This window comes from Festucalex cinctus, chromosome 21 (assembly GCF_051991245.1).
Source record: "Festucalex cinctus isolate MCC-2025b chromosome 21, RoL_Fcin_1.0, whole genome shotgun sequence".
In the NCBI taxonomy this organism is placed as follows: Eukaryota; Metazoa; Chordata; class Actinopteri; order Syngnathiformes; family Syngnathidae; genus Festucalex; species Festucalex cinctus.
This window is the reverse complement of record NC_135431.1, coordinates 20191836-20212188: the sequence shown is the minus strand read 5'-3', so window position 1 is coordinate 20212188 and position 20353 is coordinate 20191836. Positions and strand designations below refer to the sequence as shown.

General features: G+C 39.6%; 3 long non-coding RNA genes across 4 annotated transcripts in view; 2 read left to right on the top strand and 1 right to left on the bottom strand.

Annotated features, from left to right (window-relative positions):
- Positions 1-1691, top strand: part of LOC144010481 (uncharacterized) — a 26302-nt gene extending 24611 nt beyond the window's left edge. The window contains exon 5 of the long non-coding RNA XR_013281232.1: positions 1365-1691. This is a non-coding gene — a long non-coding RNA (uncharacterized LOC144010481). The remainder of the gene's footprint in view (positions 1-1364) is intronic.
- Positions 1692-6659: 4968 nt separating this feature from the next.
- LOC144010817 (uncharacterized) lies at positions 6660-10367 on the top strand. The gene is made up of 3 exons (XR_013281359.1): positions 6660-7689; positions 8131-8361; positions 8634-10367. It is a non-coding gene; the product is annotated as an uncharacterized LOC144010817 (long non-coding RNA).
- Positions 6888-12234, bottom strand: LOC144010816 (uncharacterized). 2 transcript variants are annotated; one of them, XR_013281357.1, is made up of 4 exons: positions 11923-12234; positions 11409-11572; positions 11092-11241; positions 6888-7319 (listed from the first exon to the last, which is right to left on the bottom strand). It is a non-coding gene; the product is annotated as an uncharacterized LOC144010816 (long non-coding RNA). The 2 variants fall into 2 exon arrangements; XR_013281358.1 differs by lacking the exon at positions 11092-11241 and having other exon boundaries at positions 11923-12231.
- Positions 12235-20353: the final 8119 nt, after the last annotated feature.

Here is a 20353-nt window from a genome sequence, read left to right as displayed (position 1 = left end):
CGTACACACACCACACGTGCGCAGTTGTGCACGTGTACATAGTTTGCAAAGAGTTTTCCAAATTGTTTTTTCGGATTGCTACTGTTGAATGTAAATAAACTGTTATTTTGCAATCAAAAAACACTTTTTTTTATTGTTGGGGTAGTGTTTTATAGAAGTTTAGGTGTATGTAGAATCACTCATGCAAAAAAAAAAAAGTGCCAAATTCACTAGAGTGCATGAAATAACATCGTTTCACAAAAAACCTTGATTTCTCCGTATTTTGGAAGAAAATAGAGGATTTGGGTGAAACGAAGCTGTTTTCTATTGTTGATTACTGAAGATCTGAATAAGGTAGAAACAAACTTTTTTTTTAGATGAAAGATGAGACTTCAATCTTTCATTTGGTACTATCCGCGTTTCCATAGTCCTAACACAATATTTTCTGTGAAGCTTGAAAGATCGGTAAAATTCTGTAAATCAGCTGGCACTATGGGGTTACCTTTTCCGAAAATGGCTGGCAGTCAAAGAGTTAAACAACAAAGGTCGACATTTATATCACAGCAGTGTTAAGTGCCAATAATGGTGACGTTGTCATAAGCAACAGATATTACATTCTTATAGTTCATACCAACAATGGTAATACATAATATAGTCTAAGATATATCTAAGATATAATAGTAATAAAAAGACATAAACATACATATCGACTATAGCAATAGAAAATACTAACAGTAGTAACACAAAGGACACACTTCTACCAATAAATTCAAGGCCCTCTCACTGAAATATTGTGACCAAACATGTTTTTATACATCATTTTAAATCTATAAATATTTTGGGATTGCTTATGTTGAATACCCAGACTATTCCAGCAGCTTCAATCCATATACTGACATGCAAAAACGTTTTCAATTTATTCTGAATTTGGTTAGAATAAACTCTCCCTATCCTCCCAAGTTATGAACAAAGTCTTTTAGTTAAAAGAACTGTTGTAGATTAATTGGCAATAATTTGTTAAATGCTTTGCTTTGTCATGGTTTGGGTTGGGTTGATTTTGTCACTTTTGTCATGGCATAGGTTTAATTTTGGTTTCGTTTGATTTTGTCCTCATGTTTCTTTAAGTTCAGTCTTGGTCTTTTTTTGTTTTGTTTTGTCCTTGGGTGCCTCTCTAGTTCTTGTCAAGCATTGTCATGTCCACCTGCCTGCCCTTCCTCATGTGTCAACCAATCAGCATCCCCTGCCACTTGTGTCTCGCCCGGCTGTCCCTTATGTAATTAGTTGATGTGTATTTAGTTACCTGTTTTTGGTTCAGTTCTTGTTGGTCCATTGTTGTTTCCCCACGTCCATGCGGCCATTGTTTTGCCTTGTCTTGTCTTGTCCAGTCGAGGTGTGCTAAGCTGTGTTCGTGTCTACGTCTGGTCAAGCCCCTGGTTGAAGTTTCCCTGTGTCTGGTGAAGTTTCCCTGCGTCTGGTCTGGTCTGGTCAAGTTTCCCTGCGTCTCGTCAAGTGTCTCACCCCCAAGCCAAGTATTCTCTCGTCCACGTCTACTCTGATCTCCACGTCAATCCATGTCTGTCCACATGTCCAGTCTGTTCACGTTCCATCCGAGAGAGAATATTACAAGGCCGCTTCTGTCAAAATTTGATGGATGACATTCTTAATTAGATTAGGGGGGTCATGTATGGGTCATGACCCCTCCCTAATGAAGATTAATGACCCTTTAATGACTTCCAGATGTCATATAATGAGGGTTAATGACCTTTAATGACTTCCTGATGTCATTTAATGAGGGTTAATGACCCTTAACTCATTCACTGCCAGTCATTATAGAAAATTTTTACATTTCCAATACTCACGTGATATTACATTCAATAATTATATATAAACCGAATCTACCAAATAACAGAATAGACTCCCTACTTTTTGTCCCGTCCCGTTCTTTTATAATTGACAGTAGAAAAATTTAGGTTTGCCAAAATACAGCCATTTCTCCCATGGACTCTGAAACTGTGTTTATTTCCTATAAAATGGGGCTATGATGTCATCTACCGGTGGTTGGGCATCAGTAAAGTTGTTTCCAAGTTTGATATTTACAGTGGAGCATGCTCAGATTCGCCCCCATTTAGCACCGCTCTAAAAAATACAATTGACAAGTATACTTGTCAAAGGCAGTGAATGAGTTAATGACTTCCTGATGTCATTTAATGAAGATTAATGACCCCTAATGACTTCCTGATGTCATTTAATGAAGATTAATGACCCCTAATGACTTCCTGATGTCATTTAATGAAGATTAATGACCCTTAATGACTTCCTGATGTCATTTAATGAAGATTAATGACCCTTTAATGACTTCCAGATGTCATTTAATGAGGGTTAATGACCTTTAATGACTTCCAGATGTCATTTAATGAGGGGTAATGACCTTTAATGACTTCCGGATGTCGTTTAATGAGGATGAATGACCTTTAATGACTTCCGGATGTCGTATAATGAAGATGAATGACCTTTAATGACTTCCGGATGTCGTTTAATGAAGATGAATGACCTTTAATGACTTCCAGGTGTTATATAATGAAGATGAATGACCCTTAATGACTTCCTGATGTCATTTAATGAAGATTAATGACCCCTTAATGAAGAGGGATGATGTGTAGGTGGTGTTCCTACCTGTTTTTGCAGATATCATGGCTGACCCGGGTTCAAATGCTAATTGTTTGGTTAACTTCCGGATCCGGTGCACGCCCCCTAGATTGAGTGAATAATAATGAGATTGAATGACGTGATCGGAGGGAGTAGTTTAGTATGGGTAAAACCGCCGGGGGGGAAAGTACTAGCCATTTCTATTATGGTGAAGGGGGAAAAGTATGCGCAAACACGGCTCAAAGATTGTATTTTAGAGGTTGTAAAACAAGAAGTATAAGGTAAGGTTAAACTGTGATACGCTGGTTGGTATTATGAAATTAAAAAACATGAAGTTATACATTATATGTAAAAACGTTGTAAGAGTCGTTCGTGACTGCTGGGGTTGAATCTGAAAATTAACGGATAAAACTATATAATTTCCCCTTACTGATATAGTTACTATCTGACATTTTTGTTCAATATTTCTGTGAGTAGGGGGAAGCATATGCAGTCAAAGATTCATGGGGAGGTCAAATGTATGTCTGTGCTTGTGTGTGCGTACGCGCATGTATGGCTGCATGGGGGTCAAAGAAGTGTGAGGACAGACGGGCGGCTGAAGAAGTGTGAGGTTAGACGGTGGCTATAATGTTGTTAGTTTGAAAAGACAACGCTTCCTAAAATATATTACAAAAATATGCATCTACTTAGATCTGATTCTATTTATAATGATAATTTTATGTAGAAATTGGTGAAAAGCCATCATCAGCGATAGTCTCCTTACCCCTGCGAGGACAGGGGTTGCTGGTCATAAAATTAAATTAGGCTGAAGAAGAACGGATACGCAGCTAATTGCGAGGGGCCATTTTTGGTCTGAGAAAGGCGATTGTTCAATATTCCTGTGAGTAGGGGGAAGCAGAGGCAGTCAAAGATTCACGGGGAGGTCAAATGTATGTCTGAGGGGCCTGTGTATGCGTGTGTGCGTTTGCAGGAGAGCTGAACAGTGTAAGATTAAACGGTAACTGTAATGTTGGTTTTCAAGAAGACATTTCCAAAACTGCTTCTTTAAAAAAACATCTACACAGATATCCATTTATGATAGTTTTATGCAGCAACCGATAGTTGAAACATCCTAGCTAACATTTTCTCAAGGATTTGAAAAGTGGTGACAAGTGAAAGCTAATTAAGCTTACCTATAGGCGTAACGGTGTGTGGCTTTGAGTCCATCACATACATGCTCTGCATAGAGCATATATGCGTAGCAGGAGGTATGCGTAGCAGAAAGGGGAGATGTCCCTACACTCGTGAGAATTTTCTGAGGCTTGTTGGAGACACTAGGACTCTGTCACAGTTTGAGTGTGTGTGTTTCAATGACCATAATTGTTGGGGGGCTGGTGGATATGAGCGAGGGGGTTGGTTAGACGTCTGCCAGCGTGCTCTCCTTGGGATATTTTCTCAAATACTAAAACCCAAATGCCAGTCCTCTGAACCGAATGACCAGTTGTCTAAACACATTGAATAAATGTAACCCCTCATTTTCCAATGCCATAAAAACATTTTACATGAAGACACAATTCACAAATTGCTCTCATGCGATACAAAATGTTTACCACAAGTCAACAATATTTGAACACAACGGACTTAACTGGCGTTCACACAACAACTCAAAAATTGAATACACTTGTTGCTAATGATGTGACCACACCTATAAACTCAAGTTCAGAGTGTACAGTTTGCTGGAGAGTCCAAACAAGCGCAATGGATAGAGGCAGAGCCAGAGGAAGAGGAATTAGAGGAGGGAGAGGAGCAGGTCGAGCAATGCAAAAGTTATAAAATAGTAACATGGAATGGTAAGGGTATTCGTAAACACGAAAATAAAAATAATAATTTAACCATCTTATTACAGTCTTTCTCAATTGCTAATACACATTTCTTGAAACCTGTACCCATTTTCTCAAAACCTTAAACACAAACACAAAAATTCTAACAATTTTCACAAAAGCCGTGACTTTTCACTTCAAAACCTATTATCCGGTATTCAAATCCGAACAATATATTCAGATCATACACACAGTAAGTCAAAATATATTCACCATGAGAGCATTTGTTAGACACGACATAAAATAATCTAACACAGAGCATCCAGGGTAGGTAGTCAACAGAGGTTTATTTTACATGCATGAACAAACATAGTTTTTGGCACTAGACAAATTACTAACCAAGTTAAAATTATGGTGAATTCAAATGAAATAGAAAGGGTGTATGAAAATAAATTCCTTGGAGTAGTTATTGATGATAAATTATGTTGGAAGCCACATGTAGAAAATGTTAAAAGGAAAATGTCAAAAATCATCGGGATACTCTATAAAACTAAGGATGTCCTGAACATGAACTCATTATATATATTATATAGTTCATTATTATTACCATATTTGACCTATTGTGTGGAAATCTGGGGGACTGCATATAAAACAAACACTAACTCTGTTTTCAATTTGCAAAAAAGAGCCATAAGGATTATTAATCGTTCAAAATATACAGAATCAACACATCCATTATTTATCAAATTAAATACAATGACATTTTATGACTTGGTTGAGTTTAAAATAGCACAAATAATGTACAAAGTATATAACAATCTACTCTGCTATATTACTCAGACATTGTTTGAAAATAGACACAGTCCTTATGATATAAGGGGTACAAGTGTGTACAAAAAACCCAAAACAAGAACAAATATTAAGCAAAGGTGTGTTTCTGTAAAATGTGTTAATTTGTGGAATAATCTGGGAATTGACTTGAAAAGATGTGACTCACTTGTTGAGTTAAAAAAAAAAATGTTTAAATGCAAAGTTAAAAAAAATTACTTTTGTCAAATAAGAGCATGAAAATTGTATATAATGAGTATGAGTATATGATTTATAAATGTATTATGGTATATGTTTAGGAATTTCATGTATATATGTTGCTGGATAATGCACGCATCATTTTATTTTTAAAAATATTAACCTAGTATTGTATCAATAATGAAATAAGTTTAAATGTATAATGTATGAGGGGTAGGACTAAATAAGTTAACTTCTTCCTACTCCCTTTTGAACATGTAAACTATGATGAGTTTGTTTTTTCTTTTCTTCTTTTCTTTTTTAACTTTTGTTTCTCTGCTGTTTGTTTTTATGTTCAATAATTCAATCAAAAAACGTGATAGAGTCAAAATGGGTACTTTTAACAAAAAAACATGCATTAGTCTTAGGGCAAAATAATTTAGGAATAGTGTGAAATGTGTTTAAGTTTTATCCAAAAAGAGTGGATGAGTTTTGAGAATTGGGTCTAAGCCTGAACCGTGTGTAAGGTTTGGTCAAAAAAGTGTTTCATTCCAGAAATTAGTCTCGGAAACTGAGAATTTGCTTCATCGAACGGGGTTTGGTGTTTTAGCAACTGATAAAAACTGTTAAGTTAAAAGCGGACATGACAATACAATAACCACACATAACAAAATCAGAACAACCCTATCTCAATTGTAAATAATACATTCAAATATTCACACCAACTTCTAGGCCGTGGGGTGAACCCCAAAAAAGTGCCTAGAAAATGAGTTTCGCTCCACTGTCTGGGCACTACTTGTTCAATGCATTTTTTGATAGATCTGAACTTCTGAACTTTGGGTTAAAAGTTCACCCAATGTTTTCCTGCCCCAATTTTGTCACAAGCCAGAAATGCATATATAGGTAAATAACAAAAAACGAAAATCTTGTGCTACAGTTTTTGGTTGTAAAACGTCTTACATTAAATTTGGCAACAGAAAATCATGCCCAGATGTTATAAATACATGTACCTAACATCAGAAACAAGTATTGGTGGTTTGGTGCAATCATGTGAATTTAGATAATTAAATATATTAAATTTGTGCCAAAAAAACAAAAAACGCTTCAACTAGAAGTGAAACCAGCACACAGATGTTACATTTAGCTATGTTTATGTTTCATATATGAAAACAATTCACAACCTATTACGTAATGAAAGGTACACAAGAAGCAGCATACATCGGCCAAAAATACTACCATGCACCACAAACCTGGAACAAGGCAAAATGGACTAGATGGAAATAGATGCATTCAGAGCCCAGATTATTATAACATATAGAATATTTATTAAAGTATCAGATTGTGTCATCACAGCATGTCATTTATACCCCCCGTCCCCTACCCAAAAAATATTAATAACAAATAATAATAATAATAAAATAAAAATCAAATGTGCATTCACAATAAAACCTTTGGAACTTCATTGGAACAGCTCTCTTTTATTTTTTTGGCAGACCAATTTAACAAAGGTCTGTGTTGTGGAAAAATGGAATACAGACATTTTAATTTTTGCTTGAAAAGTGTTAAAATGGAGAGTTAACATCTTGATAATGAAACAAACAAAATGGCAGATTTTACATAGATTTTACAGCCCTGCACTTTAAAGTGTCCTCGTATGCCCTGTCAATTTCCAACCTGATGTTGTACCAGCCATGTGTTAGTGTCACTTTCTTGGCTTTCATCAGTAGACTCAGTAGTTGATGTATCTGATGACTGAGGTACCCTGTCTAAAAGTTTGTCAGTTGTTGGTAATGTCTCTACAAAAACCATTTCAGAGTTGTTGCTGGAAAGGGGTGTGAAAAACCAGATGGGGGGAAATCACGCCTCAATCTTCGTTTCAGTATATCCTGCCTGAAATAGAAAATTGAAGGGGAAGATGAGCACAAGATACACATATTCACATCAGACTAGGGCTGCTCTATAGGTCGCTTGCACATGTCGTCACTTCCGCCTCGGATTTCTCGTAGTCGCCATGCTGGGTGGCCTCCATTTACGTAGCGATTCGGTCTAACACGTATCTATCACGTTTGTTTTCTGCATTTAAAATGGTACATTGTTGCTGCATCGTTGGCTGTTCGAACAAAGCCAAGGGGGAAAATGGTCGGCCTTTCTTCCGAATTCCGAAAATAACTAGGAACCAGGGCCTGGAGACAGAGGAGTGCGGACTCCGGAGGGAAGTCGTTACTTTGGGCTCGTGTGTGCAGCGATCACTTTGTGAGCGGTAAGCTTGTTTACCTTTATTTAATGCATGAGGATTAATAACGTTTCGACCGCCCATATATGGGCAAGTTGCTTATGTTTTGGATTCATGAGCAAGCAAGTTCGGTAGTACAAGCTGGCTAGCGGACGTTAGCCGAAAGCTAACATCGAACATTTTCACCCAAGTAGTGCCAGTGCAAAGTGTTTACTGCTGAAATTGGATTGATTAGTCTTGGGCTTTTAATGCCGATAACATGTTTTTTGGTGGCAAAATGTAAACTTGGAAAAAAAAAGAGACAGAAGGGGCTGATGCAAGAAAACAGACCCCCGGGGGTGATGCAAGTAAACAGACCCCCGGTAGCCTACACATCATGCTAAAGAACTTATTCACGGCCACCCTACTGCGGTAAAATAACCAGTCTTTCCATATTTTATTTGTTTATATATTTGTTTATTTTAACAGGTCGCCCTGCGCCCGTTTTTCTGTCCAATCATCCCGACTGGGCTCCAACATTAAAGTTGGGTCCCAAGTTACAACATCTATGTCTCAGCCCAGTCGGTGCCAAGATATGAACGTGCACAGGAGAGACAAGCAAAGAAAAGACGACTCGAAGTGGCAGAGATTGTTGCAGTTATGCAGCCAGATGGCTCCAGTAACCTGTACCCTCAAGTACTGCTGACATCATTGACTCTGGTATGACACTCAGAATTCATTACATGATATATTGTATGCATGAGTGAATGTATGTGTTTGTTTGTGTGTGTACACGCACTTTATATTTTAGAGACATTTGGAAGTGTTTATAGAAATAAGTATTTGCCTGTAGCAATGTTCATACATTAAAAAATGCAACAAAATGTGTACATTTCTTTTACACTGACAAAAAAACTATACTACTTTACTATATTAAACCTATTACTGGTACCGTATTTTTTTGTGATTTTTTTATTTATTTTTTTCTTTAGGGATCTCATGCCACACCGACTTGATTGCCAATGACATGATGGAAACGAAGGCGAGCATCAAAGCATTGGAGGAGGACAACATGCGACTGTTTGTTTGGCGCTAATAAAGGCAGCGTTTATACAAATTCTATTGTTGGGTTTGTTTACAAAGCTATACATAATACAAATGACAGGATTTGACTCAATGTGCAATATGGTCCCTCTTAAAGTAATGGCATAAATCTCTATTATTTCTAAAAGCACAAAAAATGAAGTGAATAATGATTAGATGTAGTAATTTCAGGGTTAAAAATTGAACTGTTAATTAATGTAGTTTATTTTAGCACAGGTGCCTACCATCCTGAGATGACGGTATGATGTAATGTTGATGGGGTACGCAATGACTTTCATTATGCTATGTACAGAGGAAAAAGTTGCTCTCTTTTAAATTTGTTTAATGTAAGACAAGTACCAGTACTGTGTTACAGTTTTCCCAATAATCCTTGTTTCACACTTGTCACAAAACCACTGTCCTTTTGGCAGTCTAGATTGGCACACTTCAAGTGATATCATTTGATTTTACAATCTGCTGCAGCACAAAAAACTACTTTATTCCGCATCTTTGAAGTACATGAGCAAGTGGTAGGTGACAGCGGCTGAGCAGGAACACTGGAAGTCCACTGCTGATCTAGTAAATGCTCTCCCGAGCAGTTCAGGTAAGGAGGGGATTTTGGGGAAAAAAAACTCTGGCTTTTCCAACTGGCCAAAACGAGCGATCTGGGTGGACTCGCTCAATCACACTTTGTCCACACCACAAAGTCGCAGAAGTCCCGTCCAGTTAAACTCATCTGTGCCTGAATCTGAAAATATTACAAACATTGTAATGAAAATATGAAACATAGAATTAAATAAGAAACTACAAAAAGTAAAGCCATACATACCTGGTAATACTATTGGTGTTGTCGTGACAAGTGATGGGAATTGTTGCCATCTGGCACCAGACAGAAATTGGGTGTTGTGACAGCCTCCTTAACCGTGAGATCATAAGAAAAGCTGTCAGTATGCTCAGTAGTTACCATGAACACGTTTTATTGTACTGGAAACTGAAACTAAAAATACGTCCTCTGAGAGTGGTTAACCTTAACCATTTAGAATAAGTTGATTAAGTAACATGTAACTAGTGAAAGGGTAGCATTAAATTTAATTAAGCCACGGGGAGGCTGTGCAGTTACTTTTTATTCTTATACGCTAGGCCATATTTGCCTGTTATAAAATTATTAGAAAAACCACATCAGGTAAACCCAGCTGTGCATGTAAACACAATGATAACAGGAAGCCTGAGAACAAATCAACATTTTTGTGTGCAGAATTACCAACACCATGTGGTTTACTTACGTGCAACAGCAACCGTTTCTTCTGATGCGATGTTAAAGTTTACACTCTGTATCCACCCGCTTACAAAATAATTGTAAGCCTCCAGGGATTTGTTGGCGTGTTATGGAGCATGTTGTCAACACGAGGTAGGGAAAGATGTCCAGAGATGTCACATTTGGCCAGCAAGCTTTCTCCGTCAAAAAAAAAATCACCCTTGGTCAGGACGTAATTAGGATCAATCCCGCCACACAGAGACACCTTCTGCCTGTATCGTTTTGATCTTCCGGTAAATCGTGAAAATACTGCGAAAATTACATCAGGTTGATAAGCTCTACCGTGTAACTCGCGAGTGTACCTTGTGAACCGGCGGACACCCAATATGGCGCCCGAAGGAAAAACTCCCATGATGCATTACGATGTGCAAGCGACCTATTATGGAAAAAAATAATCATCACAATTATTTTGGTAATAATTGAAATCAAGATTATTCTAAACAATTATATTTTGTTCAAATCAAGAAAATATTTCAACATTTGAAAATAAGACAATCACAATCATATGAAACTATAATTATGTAAGTTGCTTTTGGATCCAACAAAATTTTTAATATATTATTATTATTATTATTATTATTATTATTATTATTATGACGTTAGCAAAAATTTGAAGTTGGGGTGCAGTGTGTGTGTGCAGTAAGCTAGTTTTGACATGGGTGTGTGGTAAAATAACTCGTGTGGGCGTGCCACAACTCAATATTAGTATTATTAGTGCTGCAGCTATCGAATATTTTGGTATTTGGATATCCTACTAAAAATTCTAGTGAATAATCGTATATTTGGATAGAAATACAAATATACCTATAGGCCTATATACTTTCTTGGTCAAAGAACAATTATAAATACAGAAGACAAAAAAACACATTTGCATGTAATAATTAACAACCAACTGGTTTTCATTTTTAGAGAATCAATTTTATTTATTTATTTATTTTTAACTTAAATTGAGCTTGTCAGCAAACTATTTTTCTCTGAAACAGTGAGATTTTAGACAAATCTCCCCCCATAGATTTCATAAATGTGTTTCAATGTGAAGATTTATATGTTACCTGTAGTCTGAAGCATCAAGATCCCCGTGTTTATTAACACTGTTCACAAACCCCTTAGCTTGTCCATTCTCATCACATCTTTGTCAACTATAATCCTTTGACGGATTACTTGTTCACAAAAAGAATTTGTAGCTCTCAGCATTGGGTTGTCTAAAACACACACACACTCACTTAATATGTGCAGAGTCATGCTTTCTAATTAATGCTGTCTCGGAATGTAAACAGAATACAAGTGACATATTGCTGACCAATGCTTTACTTTTGAAATGTGTAATTTTAGCAAAGTGACAATGAAATAGTGCAATGTAACAACTCACATTTGTTCGTCCCTGGTTGCTGTTTCTGTTGCTGTTGACTTTAAGAACCTTGTGTAATCTCTGAAACAAAACTGCACCTCCATTGTGACACAGTCTTTTGTCTTGAATATGCAGAAGAATGGAACAGTCTTTCTTCATCTCAGCGGCCTGCAGCAACCAACCCGCTTTTAGACAAAAAAGAATTACATTATAAGTGTTATTGTCACATCACCTCTTTACAGTATATGCACATCACAGATTTAAGTTAAGTAAAGTGTTTGTTGAGGTTGATGAGAGAGAGTTTGGGGGGAAAGGGGGGGCGGGGTGTAGCTGTGACTATATTATGACTCTGATGGGCACAGGTAACTCGAGTTTGGTAACAACTGTTGGATTCACTCGATAAATCATTCAGCAGCTCGCCTTTTTAATAAACTATAGCCTTAAAACTTAACCTAGCAAAAAATTATTTTCAGCCCTATACTAAATATCGGTCACATTAATAACAGAAATGGGCACGCGTGTGTATAGCACATACCTGCTGACAATGTTTCTGCTTTGGCGAGATGATCCCTCTTCCGTGTGCCTTCCAATCCCAGACGAGTCTACTTTGAAATTTATTTTTACAAATGATGCAGATGGCTGGAAGAACAGGGCCAGCTGAAGCGATGGGGAAACCTGAACGGGAACGAAGTTTTTTCACCACTTTCTTTCTAACTTTTTTTCTCCTTTCGCTCTCCGACGTTGTGGTCGCCATTTTTGTTATGCGGTTGCTATGGTGAGGAGAAAGCAGCAGCTACATGATCGTTCAGTTTCGCTCCACTACCAGGGGCACAAAATAATCTTTACTTCATAAAATAGATTTATTAGTAGTAAGTAAGAATCCGTGGAGTTCACCACCGAAAACACAAAATTGGCAGGTTTTCAGAGGGTGAACTCCACGGATTCTTACTTACTACTAATAAATCTATTTTATGAAGTAAAGATTATTTTGTGCAAGGCAAGTTTATTTGTATAGCACATTTCATACACAAGGCAACTCAATGTGCTTTACACAAGGAAAGACAACAACATAAGCATCAAGAAACAGTCGTTAACATTCAGAGGAAGAAAAATAAATGAAAATTGGTTACAAAATGTACTAAAAAGAACATACAATAACAATCTTAAAACATTATTCAACAAATTTTAAAACATTTAACATAAGTTTAAAATAATTAAAAAACAAACAAACACTAAATTAAAGCTGTTTAAAAGTCCCTAATCAAAGGTATAAGAAAAAAGCAAAGTTTTTAACCTGGATTTAAAAGCATTTACACTCGGGGCTGACTTCAATTCTGTTGGAAGCCTATTCCATCTGTGCGCAGCATAATAGCTAAATGCAGCTTCACCATGTTTGCTTCGAACTCTGGGTTCCACTAGTTGGCCAAGTCTGTAGATCTCAGAGCCCTGCTGGGTTTGTACTCAATCAGCATTTCTTGGATATATTCAGGACCCAAACCATTTAGTGATTTATAGACGAGTAGCAGAACTTTAAAATCGATTCTACAGCTGACTGTGAGCCAGTGTAAATCCTTAAGTACTAGAGTAATATGTTCTGATCTCTTTGTTTTGGTCAGAACTCGAGCTGCAGCATTCTGAATGAGCTGCAATTGTCTCATGTTCTTTTGAGAGAGTCCAGTCAGAAGACCGTTACAGTAATCTAGTCTGCTGGAGATAAAAGCATGGATAAGCTTCTCTTGGTCTGCTTGAAGCATGCAGTCCTTCAGTCTGGATATGTTTTTCAGCTGGTAAAAGGCTGTTTTAGTGATGAATTTAATATGATTGCTAAAGGTCAGGTCTGAGTCTATTAGTACCCCAAGATTTCAAACTTGGTCTTTAGTTTCTATAGACAGTTACTCAAGCTGTTTTTTAACAGCAATCCTCTTTTCTTTATTGCCGAAAACAATGAGCTCCGTTTTGTTTTCATTCAGCTGAAGGAAATTTTGGTTCATCCAGTTGTTAACTTGCTCTAGAGAATGACACAATACGTTAATAGAACTGCTGTCATTTGGGGACATTGATAAATACAATTGTGTGTCATCTGCATAACTATGATAGTCAACGTCGGCGTTCTGAAGCATTTGACCCAAAGGTAACATATACAGACTGAACAACAGGGGTCCAAGGACTGACCCTTGAGAGACCCCACATGTCATGGCCTTTCGATCAGATTCAAAATTTCCAATGGTCACAAAGTAACTCCTTTCCTCCAAATAGGACCTGAACCATTTAAGTGTTACAGCTCCCCCTATTGTTGAGCATAGGGAAAGGTTAGACATGCGCAGTGGATGTTTTAGTTTGGTTTTGTGAGATGGTGGAAGGCAAGCAGGTGTTCGACTCCGGAGAATAAAAGTTTGAAAAGACAACAAACTTCGTGTTTGATTAGTACAAGTCAACATTGGTAGCAGAGGATGGTTTGAGGATGGCTGCGCCGAAGTACCGCCGAAGTTTGACGAAGCCAGACCGTATGAGAGTTGGAAAAATGAAATCAGCGTTTGGAAAAGGATCACGGAGCTGGACAAGAAAAAGCAAGCGCTTGCTTTGGCTTTGGGGCTGGAAGGAAGAGCCCGCGAAATCGCCATGGAGATTCCAGCTGACGACTTGGACAAGGATGATGGTATGGACACATTATTAGCTAAACTGGACGGTGTTTTTCTAAAAGAGGAAAAGGATCGTACCTACGAAGCCTATTCTCATTTTGATCGAATTACGAAAGACAGCTCAGTTTCAATGGAAGATTACAACATAGAATTTGAACAGCGTTACAACCGGATGAAAAAATAAGACATGACACTACCTGATGCTGTGTTAGCATTTAAGCTGCTGGGGACAGCTTGTCTCGACGAAAAAAACAGACAGCTCGCGCTAACGGCATGCACGGAGTTGAATTACTCGTCAATGAAATCTGCGCTCAAACGGATTTTTGGAACGAAAACGACAAGTTCGTCGAACACGATACAGCTGAATCAGGACGCAGCTTTTCTCACGGATCAACGAGAAATAAAAGGAAAACGAAACACGTCGTTCAAAAGTGGTCAAATCAGGACACCGCTACCAGGCACCAATCCATTGGATAAATTTGGCAAACGTTCAAGGTGTGCTGTGTGTCAAAGCACATTTCATTGGGCCAAAGACTGCCCCCATAAGAGGAATGGGCAAGTAAAAATAATTGATGATGAAAATGTGGATGAAGTGAACATAACATTGTGGACACAGGACCCCATGTCTGAATCAGAAAGTTTTTTGACTGAATCTTTTGAAACAGCCATTATAGACACAGCGTGCACTCGCACAGTATGTGGTGAGATGTGGCTGGAGAGCGATGTTAATCAGCTCAGTCAAGAGCAAGTCAACAAGCTGATGAAAACAGAGCACCACAGTTGTCGGCCATTTCGTTTTGCTGATGGAAAAATAGTATATTCCAACAGAAAAGTGAGACTTCCGGCTAAAATAGGACAAACAAGATGTAATATTGACACAGACGTGGTCAATGTTGACCTTCCCCTGTTGTTGAGTAAAACATCCCTCAAGAGGGCTGGAGCAGTTCTAGATATGGAACATGACAAAGTGGTAATGTTGAAGCAAACAATACCCCTGGAGTTCACCAGTTCGGGACATTACTATGTGGACATAAGAGATGAAGACGACACTGGGAATGAAGTGAAGGATTTGCAAACAACAACTAAAGAAGAAGTCCTTTTGGTGACTGAAAATATGCGTCCAAATGAAAAGCACAAAGTCCTGCTCAAGCTTCACAAACAATTTGGCCATGCATCAGCAGACAGACTGCAGAAGCTTATTCTAAGTTCAGGGAACAAAGACTAACCCCGGGTTTTCACCGGATGCGGTTGCGGTGCGGTTGCGGTGCGGTGCGTCTTGACTGCGTGCTCCGGACGGGTCAATTTTTTTGTCAATCCACACCGGCTCCGCACAGCTGCGGTCCGGCAGCTTCGTCGCCGCCCACTTCCCAACGTGTCTTGCGGGACCGCGCGCGCGCGATCATGTGGCATTTCACAACGACAAACATACAGAAAGTCTGTGCTCAACAGAGAAGCAGAAAGAGAGGTGGACTTCTTTTGATTTAACCTTTTCTTCTTCTTCTGCTATGAGATTCCATGCAGCATCCTTTTTTTGGTTGTCCTTATAAAAAGGATGTGCCGTGTCATGTATTATTTTGTGGTTTTCCACCTCCAATATAAACCTCTCCTCGTCCATGTTCGCTGGTGTCTAAACCGTGAATGAGCACATGGCCCGGCGACGCCCACGTCACGTTTTGCTGAAAAGCTTGCGAAATAGGAGCTGGCGAGTGTTTTATTCTGAAAGGTAACCGGAAATTTATTTTGAAACTGCGTCGGTCTTCCTGTCCCACTCGATGTGTTTTGTGCTAGCTTGCCATTTGCCGGAGGCCTACCGCTGCGGCGTCCGGCAAAAATAGAAAATAGGTCTATCCTTGCGGAAGGCCTGCGGCACGCCGCAGCTGAGACGCAGTCGACACGCAACGCACCTGCAAGCGGTGTAAACTGCACCATTCGAATGAATGGAATCTAATTGCTTGCGTCGCTGGACCGCACCGCAACCGCACCGCAACCGCATCCGGTGAAAACCCGGGGAAAGACTGCCTCACTATTTTGCAACAAATAGTACATGACTGCGATATATGTCAGAGATACGGCAAAACTAAGCCAAAGCCAGCTGTTGGACTGCCACTAGCTTCAGAATACAATGAAACAGTGGCAGTGGATCTGCACGAGTTGGAGCAGAATGTGTGGTACCTTCATGTTATCGACCAGTTCTCACGCTTCAGCGCAGGAACTATAGTGAAAACCAAGAAGGCATCCGAAATCGTCGGTGGAGAATTCAACAACGAGGAATTCAGGGACATGGCGGAGAATTTCAACGCAGAAGTAAAGACGACAGCGGGGTACAGCCCTTGGAGCAATGGACTATTGGAGAGACACAATCAGATTCTTACAGCCATCATCCTCAAGGTAAAACAGGACAATGGATGTGATTGGCGGACTGCTCTGGACTGGGCCCTTATGGCGAAGAATTGCATGCACAGTGTTCATGGGTATAGCCCCCATCAACTTGTATTTGGTCAAAATCCTAACCTACCTTCTCTGTTAGTCGATAAGTCGCCTGCACTGGAAGGTACAACAATGAGCGCTAAGGTGGGAGTACATATTTCTGCTCTGCATGCTTCTCGAAAAGCTTTCACTGAAGCTGACTGTTCAGAGAGGTTGAGGAGGGCACTGCTTAAGCAGCTCAGGCCAACAGATGAAAAATATGAAACAGGTGATAAAGTCTATTACAAACGAGCAGACAGTGCAGAGTGGAAAGGACCCGGGGTCGTTATTGGTCAAGATGGAGTTGTTGTGTTTGTCAGACATGGAGGTGTGCTTGTTAGAGTGCATCATTCAAGGCTCAGTAAGACACACACACACATGATTATTATAAAAGTACAGCAGTACAAAATGTTTGCAGTGAAATCAGGAGTGAAAATGTGCAAAGCAGGGTGACAGAAACTATACAGGATGTGACACACAGTGAACAGCTAGACAATGACGATGAACAAAATGGAGACAGAGAAACCAATGTAGGAGAAGGGGTACATCCAACAGGGACACAAACTGTGATTGAGCACAATGCTGTACATGATAATCCTGTCATTATTGACAGTGTAAAGTTGAAACAAGGACAGACTGTAACTTTTATGAAAAAGAATGAGGATGAGAGCAAAAGTGCTTGGCAGAGCAGGCAAAGCCACGGGCCAGTATAAAAATTGGTATAATCTCCAATTTATTCAGTCTGATGGTAGCGACGGTGAAAAGGAAGCAGTTGATATGTCAGGTGTTGATCATCTCGACATTGAATCGGAAGTCATGAATGATGATGTACTTATTACAAAAGACATATCATTTGATGCAGCTAAACAGGAAGAGATCAAAAGCTGGTATGACAATGATGTTTTTGTGGAGGTAGAAGACACAGGCCAAAAGAGTATTTCTACTCGATGGGTATGTAGTCTCAAAGAAAGTGACAAAGGCATAGTACCTAAAGCCAGACTTGTTGCCAGAGGTTTTGAAGAGTTTAATATTCAAGAGCTACAAAAAGATTCACCAACTTGTGCATTTGAATCCCTCAGGTTGCTGTTGACCGTGATTTGTCAAAATCAGTGGAAAGTCCATTTTATGGACATAAAGTCGGCTTTTTTGCAAGGCATGGAGTTATCAAGGGACATTTATGTCCATCCACCTCTAGAAGCAGGCAGAAATGGAATGTTGTGGAAACTAAAAAAATGTGTATATGGTCTTGCTGATGCATCACTATATTGGTATAACAGAGTCAAAGAAACAATTGAGGGCACAGGTGGACAAGTATCAAAAGTGGATCCTGCAGTCTTCTACCTGAGAAAGGCAAAGTTACTGGTGTGCTTGCATGCCATGTAGATGATTTTCTATGGGCAGGTTCATCAGACTTTTCTTCTGATGTGATATCTCAACTTCAGTCAGCATTCCATGTTGGACGTGAGGAACACGACAATTTCCGTTATGTGGGAATGGATATTGTTTCTGTTAATGGTGTGATACAGATGCATCAGCACGGCTATATTGAAAATTTGCAGCCGATTCACATCCAACCAGCGCACGCTATACAAGGGATTCACCTGTAAATGAAACTGAAAGAGAGCAACTTAGGTCTAAGATAGGACAGATCTTGTGGGTTGCTAAACAGACGAGACCTGATGTAATGTTTGACTCGTGTTGTTTGGCATCCAGTTTAAAAAATGCCACAGTGCAATCTATTCATGATGCAAACAAGGTCATTCGGAAACTCAAAGCTGACAAGGTGACACTGAAGTTTCATCATTTGGGGAATGGTGATTTAAAACTAACCGTTTTCAGTGATGCTTCATTAGGAAACCTCCCGGATGTAGGTACACAAGGTGGTACATTGATCACCCTTATGGGAGATAAAGGAAAGTTTTGTCCTCTTAGTTGGCAATCCAAGAGGATTAGACGGGTGGTTAGGAGCACCCTCGCTGGTGAAACACTTGCAATGTCAGACGGGAAAGACAATGCTGTTTTCCTTGCAGCACTCTTCTCTGAGCTTACCACAGGGACTACAAAACTTAATGCTCCTGGGTTGGTCTGTGTCACTGACAATCACTCTCTGTATGACGCCCTCAAATCAACAAAACAAGTAACAGAGAAAAGGCTGCGATTGGACATTAGCGGAATCAAAGAACTTCTTCACAATAAGACAGTTAAAGAGGTGCTCTGGTCAGTGACAAAGGCTCAACTAGCTGACTGTTTAACAAAAAAGGGAGCATCACCTCTGGTCCTCTTGAAAGCACTCAGTGTAGGACTGTGGTGTTCAATTTGAATGTGTTTGCACTCTTTAAAAAAAATAAAATAAAATAAAATAAATAAAAGAGGGGTAGTTTGTATGTTTGAATTTATGGGTTCTTTTACTGTTGATGTTTTGTATGCACTTTGCTTATTTTTTTTTTATTTGCCCCTGCTTCTATCAGTAAGAATTCTGATGTCTTTTTATTTAGAGAAGAGGGAGATTGTTAACTTTGTCTTCCTATTTGAAATGCTGTATTGTATTAAGTGTTACAGCTCCCCCTATTGTTGAACATAGGGAAAGATTAGACAGGCGCAGTGGATGTTTTAGTTTGGTTTTGTGAGATAGTGGAATGCAAGCAGGTGTTCGACTCCGGAGAATAAAAGTTTGAAAAGACAACAAACGTCGTGTTTCATTAGTACAAGTCAACAGATTCCACTCTTCATCTGCGACTTGGGACCCACACGCCAACAGCAGCACTCCTGTGGGGAAGGAGGAGGGACTGCCAGTGGGGAGTATGCTGTAAATTTAACACCCGCACCCTGCGCGTTGGAACTCACTGGGCCTGGGCGGCTCTCGTCCAACCGCCCAGCATTCGCCCAACAGGCCTTGATGGGTATAAAGCTCCCCAGCTGTCGTCTTGCTCCGCCGCCGCAGCAAGCTCTCGGACCTCCGCTCCTCCTTCACCTGTGCGCCCGCACCGGCGCGCTCCGCCGCCACCGCAAGCTTCTGGCTGCCGTTCCTCCTCTCCCCGCGTGCTCATGACACCGCAGCACCCTTGCCCCTTGCAGCGCCGTCCGTGTCCCTCTTGTTCAACCTGCCTCTGCTGTGGTTGTCCTTTTATGTTCACTGAAGTAATTGTCATGATAGGCAACAGGTGCGTTCAGCCAATGTTCAGTGGGGCGGAGTAGAGGGTGTGTCCTGACCCAAATTACTTCAAGAAAAAAAAAAAGTTTACACAACACAACTAAAACTTTTACAAATAAAAAAAAAACTACAATAATTTAAACAATTCACACCAACAGCAAGCACAGCAAATCAAAATTAAAGGTCAGTCCCACACTCCCCCATACTTTAATGGTGCCGGTCCCTGGACCAATCATTCAGTCTCTGTAACGAACGGGGCATTGTCCTATATTACTTTGAGTAGATCAACGGGGTACATGTTCAGGTTCTATGTCACTCCCAGGGTAATATAAAATCAAAGGCAGTTTAGGTAACTTATTCACAGTCTGAGGTTGTCCAGCAGGTAGTTCAGTCATGGGATCAATACAAGGTTTATGCAAAGTCCTCCCTTTACCCCCTCTCTCAGGTTTAACCCGATAAACCAGGCCCGACTCTCCAACAAGGCCAAGAATCACATGGGGCTCAAGCTCCCACCAACTTTGAAGTTTACCGTGGTCTAACTTTTTCCGTTCACGCACCCACACTCGTTCACCTAGAAGAAGGGGCTCAGCCTTAGCCCTTTGGTCATAATATTGCTTTTCATGTCTAGCTACGTCTGTCATCTTCTTATGGGCTGAATCATAAGGATGAGACAATTTTTTGTGATGTTCCTAAACCCATCCCTGCAAATC